The sequence below is a fragment of the Mauremys reevesii genome, linkage group 8 (genome assembly GCF_016161935.1).
Source record: "Mauremys reevesii isolate NIE-2019 linkage group 8, ASM1616193v1, whole genome shotgun sequence".
Classification (NCBI taxonomy): domain Eukaryota; kingdom Metazoa; phylum Chordata; order Testudines; family Geoemydidae; genus Mauremys; species Mauremys reevesii.
In genome coordinates, this window is record NC_052630.1 from 83,853,002 (window position 1) to 83,866,638 (window position 13,637).

The 13,637-nt window shown below is 40.1% G+C and overlaps 1 long non-coding RNA gene across 5 annotated transcripts in view; it reads left to right on the forward strand.

Annotated features, from left to right (window-relative positions):
- Window positions 1-8,047: 8,047 nt before the first annotated feature.
- The window catches only part of LOC120370567, a 183,442-nt gene continuing 177,852 nt past the window's right edge, over window positions 8,048-13,637 (forward strand). For all 5 annotated transcript variants that reach the window (XR_005583804.1, XR_005583801.1, XR_005583803.1 and 2 more), the window contains exon 1: window positions 8,048-8,394. This is a non-coding gene — a long non-coding RNA (uncharacterized LOC120370567). The remainder of the gene's footprint in view (window positions 8,395-13,637) is intronic.

Sequence of the window (13,637 nt, forward strand, 5' to 3'; positions counted from 1 at the left end):
TGATTAGGTCCTATGATGGTGTCACTTGAATAGATATGTGAACAGAGTTGGCACTGGGCTTTGTTGCAAGGATAGGTTCCTGGGTCAGTGTTTATGTTGTATGATGTGCGGTTGCTGGTGAGTATTTGCTTCAGGTTGGGGGGCTGTCTGTAAGTGAGGACTGGTCTGTCTCCCAAGATCTGTGAGAGTAAGGGATCATCTTTCAGGATAGGTTGTAGATCTTTGATGATGCACTGGAGAGGTTTTAGCTGGGGGCTGAAGGTGACGGCTAGTGTCGTTCTGTTATTTTCTTTGTTGGGCCTGTCCTGTAGTAGGTGGCTTCTGGGTACTCTTCTCGCTCTGTCAATCTGTTTTTTTCACTTCAGAAGGCGGGTACTGTAGTTTTAAGAATGCTTGATAGAGATCTTGTAGGTGTTTGTCTCTGTCTGAGGGATTGGAGCAAATGCGATTGTATCTTAGAGCTTGGCTGTAGACAATGGATCGTGTGATGTGTTCTGGATGAAAGCTGGAGGCATGTAGATAAATATAGCTGTCAGTAGGTTTCTGATATAGGGTGGAGTTTATGTGACCATCACTTATTAGCACAGTAGTGTCTAGGAAATGGACCCCTTGTGTGGATTGGTCTAGGCTGAGGTTGATGGTGGGATGGAAATTGTTAAAATCATGGTGAAATTCTTCGAGAGCTTCTTTTCCATGGGTCCAGATGATGAAGATGTCATCAATGTAGCGCAAGTAGAGTAGGGGTATTAGGGGACGAGAGCTAAGGAAACGTTGTTCTAAGTCAGCCATAAAAATGTTGGCATACTGTGGGGCCATGAGGGTACCCATAGCAGTGCCATTGACTTGAAGGTATATATTGTCCCCAAATGTGAAATAGTTGTGGGTGAGGACAAAGTCACAAAGTTCAGCCACCACGTTTGCCTGACGGCTTGTAGTCCATCTTTGTATGGAATGTTGGTGTACAGGGCTTCTACATCCATAGTGGCCAGGATGGTGTTTTCTGGAAGATCACCGAAGGATTATAGTTTCTTCAGGAAGTCCGTGGTGTCTCGAAGATAGTTGGGAGTGCTAGTAGCGTAGGGCCTGAGGAGGGAGTCCACATAGCCAGACAATCCTGCTGTTAGGGTGCCAATGTTTGAGATGATGAGGCGTCCAGGATTTCCAGGTTTATGGATCTTGGGTAGCAAATAGAATACCCCTGGTCATGCTTCTAGGCGTGTGTCTGTACAGATATGTTCCTGAGCTTTTTCAGGGAGTTTCTGAGGAAGTTTGTGTGGAAGGTTGGTTTTTCATGAGAGTATCCAGTTTTGAGAGCTCAGTCTTAATCTTTCCCTGTTTGCTGTATAGGATGTTGATCAGGTGGTTTCGCAGTTTCTTTGAGAGTATGTGGCACAATCTCTCAGCATAGTCTGTGTGATATGTAGATTGTAATGGATAGACTTTACAAAAACTAGACAAGCCATTTACAACACAAATTTTGCTTCTCTACAAAAGAAAAAAGACACTAAACTGTCTAAACTGCTACATGTCACAAGGAGCCACAACAGTAGCTCCCTTAATCCACCCAACAATCCCCACCTTAAATGTGGTACATCTATGTTGTATTTTCTGGGTTTTACATTGTCTGGTCTTGCAGCTTTGACAAGTTGTAAAATTGCATCATTGCATAATTCTATTGGAGATCCCGTGAAGCATGCAGTATTTGACCAAAAAAACCCCAAAAACCCGTAAGTCATTCACCTTTTTGTGCTGTTCATTGTCTCTTTATGAAAATCATACAAAATTAATCCCTCTCTCCCCTCCCCCAGAGAAAAAAAACACCTTTTTTTTCTTTGAGTTCCCACATGAGCTATATATTCTTTTAGCTGCTGTTTTTTTCTGGCCTACTTAGGTCTAACTGATTTTTGTGTTTTCTGAAATCTCTAACCATTTAACTTCCCCCAGCTCTTGTTTCCCTGGTGTATTCTTGTTTTACTCCTATTTTTCTCTGAAGTCTCCTGCTGCTTAGCTTCCTCTAGCTGTTGCTTTTCTGGCTTATTTTTGTCTCACTGCTATTTGCAGTATCTGTGAAAAGTCCCATACTGTTTAACTTTCTAATAGTGGTCGTTCCTTGACTTATTATTTCCACTTCTTGAATTTGCTGTAAAAAGTCTCCTGCTGTTTAGCTTCCTCTAACTGTTGCTTCTATAGACCACTTTCATCTCCATTGTGGTAGATACTAAGTCTCTGGACCAAATTCTGAGGTGAGAAGTCTAAGATGATGCAATTTACATCTTGTTCCAGCCTCTTAATATATGTATGACACCAGTTTTAGACTCTTTTAGATTCCTGTCTTTCTGACTTAGATTCATGCCCATTAGTTATACACCCCAGTATGTGTCATATCTGAATCTGGCCCACAGAGTTTAAATTGGTGTAACTAGACACCAAAAGAGGGACCAAAAGAGAAATGTAGAAAGAAAAAAAATCTAAAAGAGTGTAAGCCGGTGTGACTTAAATTAGTTTCCATGCATTGTTTCACCCACTACTTTCATTTATACCTTTGAACACCTTGTCCTGGTGTGTAAACTGTACCTAGCACTTGGCAGGTTGGATGCAAGAAGGTCTAAATGAATCTGGCTGTAAGAGAGAATAGATTACAATATGCTATGAATAGCAAATGCAGTTCATGGGATTTTTTTCTGTCCACACAGGCAAGAAAGAAACATTGTCATGACATAGTTTAGCTTAAGGCGTGACTTGATTACAGTCTATAAATATCCACAGGGGGGATACATATTTTAAAATGGGCTCTTCAGTCTAGCAGAGAAAGATATAACATGATCAAATGGCTGGAAGTTGAAGCAAGACAAATTCAGACTGGAAATAAGGTGTAAATTTTTGTCAGTAAGAGTAATTAACCATTGGAACTATTTACCAAGGCTCATGGTGGATTCTCCATCACTGACAATTTGTAAATCAAGATCTGATGTTTTTCTAGAATATCTGCTCTAGGACTTTGGAGAAGTCCTATGGCCTGTGCTGTACAGGAGGTCAGCCTGCATGATCACAATGGGCCTTTTTGGCCTTGGAATCTATGAATAGTTGCACTATACCTGTGATTCACAATTGTGTTTTAACATGATTCTTTGCATAGCAGAGAGAGGGGTGTATGTGTGAGTAAGAACCGATCTTGTTGGCTTCATTTAGAACTAGCTGAAGAATAGTAAGAAGGCTCATAAAAAATTACGATTTAGATTTGTTTACAAAAATTTCCACAGTGTGCTTTTTAAGGTGTTTATTTTCACGTTTCTGTGCAAACATTACAATACAAATGATGAAAAATTATAAATTTTACATTACCATCTGCATCATATAGTATAGCATTAACATACATATGCAAAATCATTTTTAAAAATCAATATCACACTATAAAATCAAATAAATTAATACTTTGCAGTTAACGGGGGTACAACATGGGCAAGGCAGGGAAGGGAAGTGTGAAAAACCGGGTAAGAGTCAAGGGGGAAGAGGTCTAGACAGGTCACTGGGCCCTGGGGTGTTCCTTAGTCAAATGTTTCCAAAAATGGAGCCCAGATTTCTTTAAACTCATATAGTCGTGGGAGAAGGTGTTTCCTCTTTTAGCTGCTAAGTCAGGGAGGTCAGAATACTCTTGTTCGGTGTATGGATTTACTTTTCCACATCTAAAATCATTCACTGTGTGATCATGGCTTCTCTCAGAAACGATGAATGCTGTACTGATGAGAAGCTGAAATTTGTGGGTAAATATCCTAATATGTAGCTCTCAACCAACATTTGGTGCTAAAGCCCAAAATCATTTTAATTCTAGTGTCAACTTGTTTCCACAGATGTACAGAAGGGTGCCATTATCTTTACCACAGTGCCTCTGGGACTGTGTACTTGAAGGAAGAGCTTCAATCTTACATAGGCTTTGCAGTATCCAATACATTCTAAATACTTTGTTAAATTAAACAGAAATGTCAATCTATAGAAGCATGTCTTGAATTGTGTAATACAACTGACCACTGAAGATGCTCCAGCTCTTTTTCCAAGGCTTTAGTAATAATCTTCAAGAATCAAAGTCCTTTTGCATGAAAAATGATGTATGACATGGGTCTAGGGCATTTGTGGAGCGTGTCTACTACACCCTGTACTTCAGTGGCATAAGGCAGTCCCAGGGTGTCCAGCCCAAAGTGATAGGTCAATAAATATTTCAGCAGTATGTGTTGCCATTTTGCTGCGGCTGTGACTAATACTAATGTTGTAGGACTGGGAATGGAACTATCCTCCCATTGTCAACCAATTGAGACTCTAATAAAGCTAAACCTGTCTTACATTCTGGTGGGACAGGCCTAGGCTGCTCTGGGTCCCCCCAGAATCCAAAACCTGAAATGGGTATGAAAAATGTTCCAGATAACAACTCCATGTGAGATACATCCCCAACGTGCATTGTTCAGATGGGTATGTCAGTCTATGAAATCGTGTAGCATGCATGGGCTCAGCTAGGTTCCGGTCAGGGTAATCTCTGCCTTGTGATTACAAATAGGTCCTTGTAATCTCAGAGTTCCCATCCCCATTTTTAAATCATTTTCAAACAATAATTAATCCAAAAATTATTACCCCGACGTTAAGTACATGCTGGAATACCATCATCCCCAGTCACACAGGGTGCATACTAATCATGTTTGATGGATGCATTATGGTCTTGTAGCAAGATAAGTAAAAGCTATTGTGAGTAGCTGTCTCTAGGTCCATGCCACAAGTTCCCACCAATGTGGCATGGTTTAAGCCAGAGGGCATCCTCTTCTGGATTGAAAATCATGGGTGGGGGGGGAAAGGGACTTGCCCTAATGAAGCTCTCGTTTTCCCTTGCCTGGGATAGAATGGTTTCTTTGGTTCTGAACCTGAGGAACTGGATTACCAGGGATTTGGGTTTATCCCCAGGGTAGGCCTTGGAGCCAGGGAGAGTGCCTGCAGCCATGTTGTTGAGCAGAGTCAGCCCACTCTCATTGTCCTCGGTGGTGGACATCTTGGCTGGGGGAGGTCTCTCCTTTTCTGAATTTGCATGTCCAAGAGGAGCTTGCTAATGCTATTGAGCCCCCTCCTGGCATCAACATAGTTTAGGTGACCACTGTGCCATGTTCTGAGGCCTCCTCTCCACAAAACATACTCTCCATTTTAAAGTGCTCTGTTTTTTCAGTGAAAAAAAGGTTAAACCAATTATTCCATTTTCTGTGCCACCTGCCCCCCCACTCTTTCAATGGCAATATGAAAATTAGGGGAAAAGGTGCTGAAAGGGGAGGAGTGGGGGGAAAGGGGAAATCCAAAAACAAAACAAAATGTTTTGGTTGAGAAATCAGAAAAAGTTTCCAAAAAATGTTTTAAAAGGACTGAATAAAAAAGAACAATGAAAAATTCCAACCAGTTTGACTGGTGATAGACTGGGTTACTGTGCCTGTTGTCAGCAGTGCAGAAAAATACCAAAGATATCTTGGAGAAGTGAATGAAAGTATAGGTTGGAAACAAGGCTTCAGCTGTTAATGATGATGTTGGCTCCTGGGAGCTTGTAGGAAGAGGTACAGGGAGCTGATTTTTTCATTGCCTATAATTTACTAATGTAAGAACAATTCATTGGCTCCACAATTCGGGCCTACCTTTTGTGATGCTAAAATTGGAAGGTAAGTAATGTATGCCTGAAGCAATCACAAAGATTATTTGCATAATCAATGTGGCACTGAATCCAGCCTATGAAAGAGAGGCCTTTACTCCTTGCAACTAACAGCAGAAATGAATCTACACTTCCAAAGATGAATTATTTAGCTGTCAAGATTTTTGACAGCATCACAAGTAAAATGTGTATATATTTTCTTGATAAAGGGACAACCACATGTACAGATGCAGTTACGGCTTGAAAGCATATTCTTAACTATTGAAAAGGTCTTTGAGTAAGAAAATTGTGTGGCTTTCAGTTTTAATAATGCCCCAGCAAAGCATGAAGCAAGAAACTCAAATCACTCAGAAAACCTCAAATTTCTTATAGCCTTAAGTGTCAAGGGCATTTACCGTGCCCTTGATAAACACAAGCAACTCTCATTGACATCAATGCGTATTCCATGCACAGATCAACAAAAGTATTTTTCCTTGCCCTGCCAATTCCTCTGTTTGTGAGCAAAAGCAGTGGGAAAAGGTCACATAAAGTAAGCCGCAGCAGATGTTGAATATTTTTGCTGGTTTCAAGAACCTTATTTTTTTCTGATGTAGTTTTGGTGTTTTTCCATCAAGAAAATAGTTCTTAGCTAAAAGCAAATTTGAGCAGCCCAAAGGAAGTGAAACTGAAGGCTGGGTATGAGGGAAGAGTTCAGAGCACTAATGAGGTAAGTGCCCAACTCCCATGGACCCTTGTGCCTTTGAAAATCTACCCCTGCAAAGTCATATTTCACTTGCTCTGATGTTTCATGGGCTGAACATCAGCCAGGTGATCAGCAGAGTTAAAGGAAGAAGGGGGAGTACTGTAAGCATCAGAAATAGGAATAGGTGAACGTGGTATGGTAGCCATGTAAGAGACAGAGGAAATGAAAGAGCAGCTGGGTCCAGAACTCTTGGTTGGGCCTATTTAGGGTGGAAATTGTAGAAGGGCTTAGATCACCTGCAGGTTATTTGTGCTCTACTTGCAATTATAAAAGCCTCACGGGGCGGTCAGGGAAAAAGTGCCAGCAGGGGCTCTAACTAGAGAGGCAGGCCTCAGGAGCATTCTATCAAAAACATTTCCCTAGGCATTTCACTTAGCAAGGGCTTTAGCTACAGAGGAATTCCCCAGAAGCATTTTGGCTTGCAGGAATTTTACTAGGGAGGTGCTCCTCCAAGGGTTTTTTGTTATTATTTCCCCCAGTAGAAGGACTTATTCATGGCATAACATATTTTTGGTGAACATTAAAGGTTATTTTGTGTTTTCAATAAACCCCTCAGAGAATGATCTTAATCTTGGGACTAACCATCTGTGACAGTGGAACAGTTCAGGCAAAATAAAGGCCATCTTTTTAAAAGATGGTCTTTATTTTGCCTGAACATCTATATCACCTAAGCCTCTACACATCTGCAAACCCATATTTGAAGTGTATCTTTCTGAAGGGTTTGAAATGCCTGGTAATTTTGAGTGCCTTCTTTTATGTGGACCTTGGTGCTAGAAATAGCAGTTCCAAGGTTAAATCAGAGAGAGTTATCCAAGGCAAATTATTACACAATTGTTCTAGGTGGCTACAAGCATCTCTGTTATGTTGCACTTAGCTGATTCAAACCAAACAGTGCAGAATCACAACATTAGAAAAAAGTTGGCTTAAAGAGGAGTTGCACCCACTGATGCTAGGACTGAATTTGGACCCCTGTTCAAACCATGCATCCTCTATGTAACAATAATACATAACTACATAAAATGCTTGGCATTTGTCTCTGCTCAGAAAATTGACTAAGTAACCCATCACTTTATTTGATAAATGTCTTCCTTATGTGTATTCCAAGCCAGATTCACTGATTTTAATGACAAAAAATAGTTTATGCTGCTTTTAACTCCTCCTATCCTTCCAGAGCCCACACAGCTGGATTCTATTTTTTTTTTTTTAGGCATCATCAACAAAGTTGTTTACTAAATCCCAATTACTTACACCTGTGTAAAATCAATGGATTTGATTTCGAAGCCACTGAACGTTGTGAAGCCTGGTACGCTTGCAGTGTCCTCCTTACAGTCAATTTTCAAAGTGGAATCACACTTTTTTAAAAAAGCAGAGGATACCAAAAAAAAGAGACAAAAGAAAAGAAAATCTAAAAGCCACATCAGTTGCTTAAAAGACAAATGAACTCCTGTAATTAATAACTATGGAATAATACTATTTCCTTTATCTTTACATTTACAGAGATTATGTCACTATACAGCGTTACAACAAAGGTGGCTACAGCTGGAAACAAATTGCTGTCACTTGTAAGTATTTGGTCAAATAATAAAATGTCTATGATGTGAGGTATGTGCTCTGCTATAGCAGCATAGCCCTCTCTATACTGCAGCTTGGAGCAAGCCTTCCAGCCTGGGTAATAGACTTGCACTAGTGGGGCCCAATCTATCATGATAAAAATAGTTGTGTGGATATTGTGGCTCAGGCTGTCAAGTCTAGGGGTTTGAGTGGGCTTGAGTACCCAAGCCACAAAGTCTACAGGACTACTTGTAGTGCATTCGCTTGAGCCCTGCTGGCACCAGTCTGTGGCACAGCTGTGGCACTTTAGGCATTTGAAAGGCAAAGCTGACAGCTGTGTTTAGTGAAAAGGGAAGCCATAAACAATTAAGGCTGCCTGCTGTGGTTTGAAGCTGTGTTTTTGAGGAGAAGGAGGTCTTCCTAAATAGAAAAGGTAAGGGCTGTGTATGGGTTTGGCTTTGGTAGTATGGTGCTCCTTTAGCAGGAGGATTTAGTTGGTCTGATTAAGTCATACTACTAAAAAGCCAGATATGTGCTAATAAGTATCTCCTAGAAGGAAAACTATTTGAGGGGTGGCCTTGTTTTTCCCCCTTGGGTTTTGCTTGGCTTTTCCACCCTGGCTTATAAAGGATTGATGAGTCTGTCCTTTATATTGTCCTGTTTGAAAGATTGCCCTTGTGATATTGGCATTTGCATATGCTAAAGAAGGTCAATGATGGGTGAACCTGAAAAGTGTTTGTGTTCAGGTCTTCTATTCTTACTTGGGCAAATAACCCACTGAGTTAATGGGAGCTTTCCTTACTCACAAAGGGGATTTAGGTCCATGGGCAAGTGTCAAATCTGGCCTGACAGCTTTGGCACATTAAAAACAAACCTTGAAAGTCTCCACTTTAACAGTAGGCCAGTTTCTGAATTCTGCCTGTTTAATCATGTCAGATATTGACCAATGGTGTTCCCTGTTGCAACATAATCATTTTGTCTTCTGCAAAACAAGCATTAGATAAAGCAGTAAAGAAAGTAATGTGGAAAGGGGAAACTGTTTGTTTAAAAATTATTAAAACCAGTCTCCTAATGAACAGGATAGGTTTTTCCTTAGGGAACCCTTAAATGACATGTTAAATTTTTTGAGTTACCCCCTCCCAGGTAATCACTAGGAAAGAGAACTGTTCTTAAAGGCTTTTTAGAAGATTTTTGTCAATAACTGCAGTATTTAACATCCACTTAAAAACAACTCCCTTTGCACATGCTACTTACAATCACGGTGGGGAGCCTGTATTACAAAATCTGTTTTAGTAATGCATGGTATTGGTGAACACAGACTTTAAGGTTCAGTTTATCTAGGTTTGTGTGAGCCTGTAAGCTAACAAAAGCCTGAAAATGCCAGGCAAATCATGAATGAACGCCAGTAAAATGTACTGGGTGCATTCCAGGGGTAGGCAGAAAGGGCAAGTACACTGCAACTCTCTCTCTCTGCTCACTGGAAGTCCTTGGGGGAGGTGGGTGGCCAGATGACACCTTCCCCTTTATTTCTCATTGTAAGAATGGAACTCAAAATAATTGCTCTCTGAAGTGTTTGGATATTTTATTTCTTTATCTTGGTAAAGATGTGGTATCATGAGATTTCTATTCTCATTTTGCAGACAAAGGGTCTGGATTGTTCAGATAAAGCCTGCATAACCATTTGAAAGTTTGGATTATTATCTGAACCAAACCTAATCTACAAATCTCTTGAGGTTTACCCATTACCAATACTCAGGTGGTTAGTTAGCAGAATAGGTGTTGATGTTGTCCGAGCAAGCAAAAGATGAGTCCCCTTTCCTCTTCTGAGTTGCTCTTAAGATTTTAATCACCACTTTTTTCAGTGGAAAATTACTGTTCATAACAGTCCTTTCCAGCAATCTTTTAACCCAACCAATCATAACTCTTCAAACAAGGCAACCATGAACAGTCTTCTGTCTTACCAATAAGGGTCTAACTCTCTGAAATATATTTCTAGCATACACCAGGTTCTCCTTCGCATGATGCTGGTCAAGTGGTGTGGGAGTTCTTTTTTGTTTGGCTTTTTGTGTGTTTTAAAGCCTTGTCCAGAATAGTGGTTCACTAATCCATAGACCATTAACCCATTACAGCCTCTCTTTTATGTAAGGCAGATCCACTGGTTGCATTGCCACCCTCACAACAGTGGTTACCCTGACTCTGTACAAATCTTTTGCATTATCTACCATGATGAGACAACTGAAAATTAGTGCTGGGTGAAATGCAAAATGTTTAGTCTTTGTGTTTAGTTGAATTCATGCCTCTTGGAATGTGCTAAATTTGGCTGGAATTCTCACTACAAGTTTCCTTCTGAATATTGTCTCATACTTCTCATCTTGGCTGAAATACCCTGGGAACAACTTTTGTCATGGTGTAATTTTAAGAATATCTGGTCACAATCTTTGCTGAAATCTGGACATAGGAAGGCATGTGTTTGTATAATATGTAAAATATATAATATATCACTGCAGGACCAAAAAAATTAATTTGTTTGGTTCTAAATATGGGTATAATTTCAGCATAACTCTAACCTGATCTCATGCTGACTGAAAATTCAGGCAAGATCACCACATCCAATCTCTATTGCTTCCTTTAACTCTTCTATTTAGAAAACTATTGATTTGTGTATGCGCAGAGGTGTCTAATCTGATTAATGAACATCTTATCTAAATTACTGTAGATTGATTAGCCATGAAAAGTGGGTTGTGTAATATCCATGAATGCAAATAGCTAGTATCTATTTTACAATACATCTCAAGTTGGTGTATTTTGCTGTAGCACAAAATATAGCGAAAACAAGTATATTGATTCACATTAAAGTTGATTAATCTACTTTAGTGTAATTTAATTGTCTGTAAAATTGGTTGCTAAATAGAAAGGAAAAAAAAGTCATTTATTATAATTTGTCTCTGAGTATAGGAATGATTTTAGTGAGTGTTAAACAAATCCCAATTTTCCAAATACATATTAGAACAAAAATAATGTCCTTTACAATAAAAAGAAATACTATAAAATTGTAACAAATGGCTGTTCATGTTATCAGTTTAGTTAATTATCAGCCTTCACTTACTGTACTCAGCTGGCCAGATTATAGTGCAGTTTAAAATGAAAGAATTCATTATCAATAGGAGAAAAGAGTACCTAATTGAGAATTGTCAACCTGCATCTTCATCCTCAATAGAAGAAAAAAGGACCTGATCAGAAAATGCCAACTGTGGCTATCTTTCCTAACTTTCATTTTGATGCAGTAAGCAGTAGACCTACTTAGAAAGCAACTGCCAAAGCTATTATCTGCCTTTCACTTGCAATAAAAATGCATTGTATCCAAATGAAAAATGCTAGGTTTCATCTTTCTCTTTGCAGGGAAAATACTTTGGTCCAATTAAAAAAGCTGGCCTACAGATCCATTCAGTCATGCACTTTCTATGGAGGGACAATATAACACTAGGAAATGATAAGCACCAACAAAGAGAGAGTGAAAGAAGGCTCATGTGAGCTGCAAATGGGCAGTAGGGGGCAAAATTAGCAAAAAGGCCATTAGAAAGGCTCTCATATATACACACTGACTTGGTTTGCTGTTCAATGGGCGTGTAAGGTATAGGGTGACCAGATGTCCTGATTTTATAGGGACAGTCCCGGTTTTTGGGTCTTTTTGGCTCCTATTACTCCCCACCCCCTGTCCTGATTTTTCACGTTTGCTATCTGGTCACCCTAAGGTACTACTTTTTCTTCACGAACACCATGCTGTGGACCTGGTTTCCTCCCTTCCCCCCTCATCTGCTTTCAAACAGAGGAGCAGGGAAGGACTTAAAAAAACAAAACAATTCTCACCCCAGGCCCACTTTGACTTACAAAGGAAAAGCCACCACATGGCACAAGAATGACTTGGCCTAGGAACTGCACATTGGTGACACTTATGAGGTCTCAGGGAGAGTGAGCACACAGGATTATTTTCGTTGTTTGTTCTAGTTTGTGGAAAACCTTTACAAAGTACGTCCAGGGCTCCAGCAGATTTGCCAAATGAAGTAACATCCCACCAGAGAAACTCTCTTGATCAGCTCTCAGTGCCTCCTTCCTTCCCCACAAGGTTGGGGAAAGAGGCACATCTTGCACCATGGCCTGAAGGTGAGGAGATTGGGCTATGTGGGGCCTGGGTTTGAGAAAAAGGAAGGCTGGGAGGAAACCTCGCATTTCTTTGCCTATAAAGGAAAATCCCATCAGTTCTCTTTAATCTTAAACCGACAGTACTTCAACTTGAGCTCTTCCATGGCAATTTGGTACAGGGAAAGTGAAGCAATGCCTGACATAGGCAGGTTCCAAGCCATTTTTATGGCCATAGGGCCAATCCAACACCCAGAAATCCAGAGTGGGCATCCTGTTTGCTGCTGGGAGCACTTTGCTTAACCAGGTGCATGCTGCACAAGTTTCCCTCGCTGGTTTTACTTAGATCTGTATTGCACATGATGCATTGCAGTAGCCTGATCTTGAGGTGACAAGTTGTGGAACATAGTAGCCGAGTTTATTTCTGAGAGACAAGGTACAATCTGTTGACCAGATAGAGACAAATAAAAGCCATCCTGGTCACTGCTGCTAGAGCAGCAGGGAAATTACAGGCTCCTCAGGTTGAAAAGGTGATGGCATGAGTGGCTAAAAAGCTATTCAGCTGAGGCTATGTTTAAAAATCCTTTATTCATACAGATAACAGGTGAAATGACTGCAGCAGTCTGCCAGTCCTTCTTTGAAAGAAAACAAAATCTAGCCCAAATATTCCAGCCATTCTGCAAGAGAACAGTGACATGGAATGGACAGAATCACTTCACATAATGACCTGGATCTCAAAGCTCTTGATGATAAACACACAGCAGCAGGAGAGTACTCCTACAGTAAGGTGCAGCAACCACCTGGCACATGGTGTGTGGCATGCAGCTGTCACTTGAACGGGAATGGCAACAAAAACATGGGTGCTAACGTATCATATCTACACAATAGATGCCCTTTTTTTTTTTTAAAGTCTCAGTATAGCAAGCCTCCGAGTTTAAAAATATCATGTCCATTTATGCCACATGTAATTGCAGTATATTTGTGGCCTTGGCTTCAGCATATCAAATAGCAATGCGACCTCTCATTAATGGTGCATGGCCAGTGGCTCTCACTAGCATCAGGCATGCACTAACTTCAGCAGTCTCTTTGTGAACACTAGTGGTTCTGCAAAATCTTAAAATTAAACAAAACCCACCTTCTTGGCAGTAATTTAAACAGTAACATTCAGTTTGTTTTCTGTGCAGCTGTGATAATGTGTTTGTGATAGAAGGATTCTTTTGTTTGTGCTAATTGTTTAGTCGGTGTTGTTTGTATGTACATCAACTAATGCAAATCCCCTTCAGTCTGTTGCTAAGCAATTATCATCACTGTGGATATTGTAAAATGGTAGCTATATTAAGTCAAAAAGCAGGGGAGAGATACCTTTCCTGCAATGCATATAAATATTTCTTGTATCTAGCAGTTTCTCTTCTTAACAAGCTTTGCTTTAAAAACAGAAAATAATGTTTGCATCCTAGATAGAAAAACTGCAAAATGTAAAGGACTAATATCTACCAAGTAATCATCTCATTGGTTTCAGTGGGTGGGTATTTGTGGGTG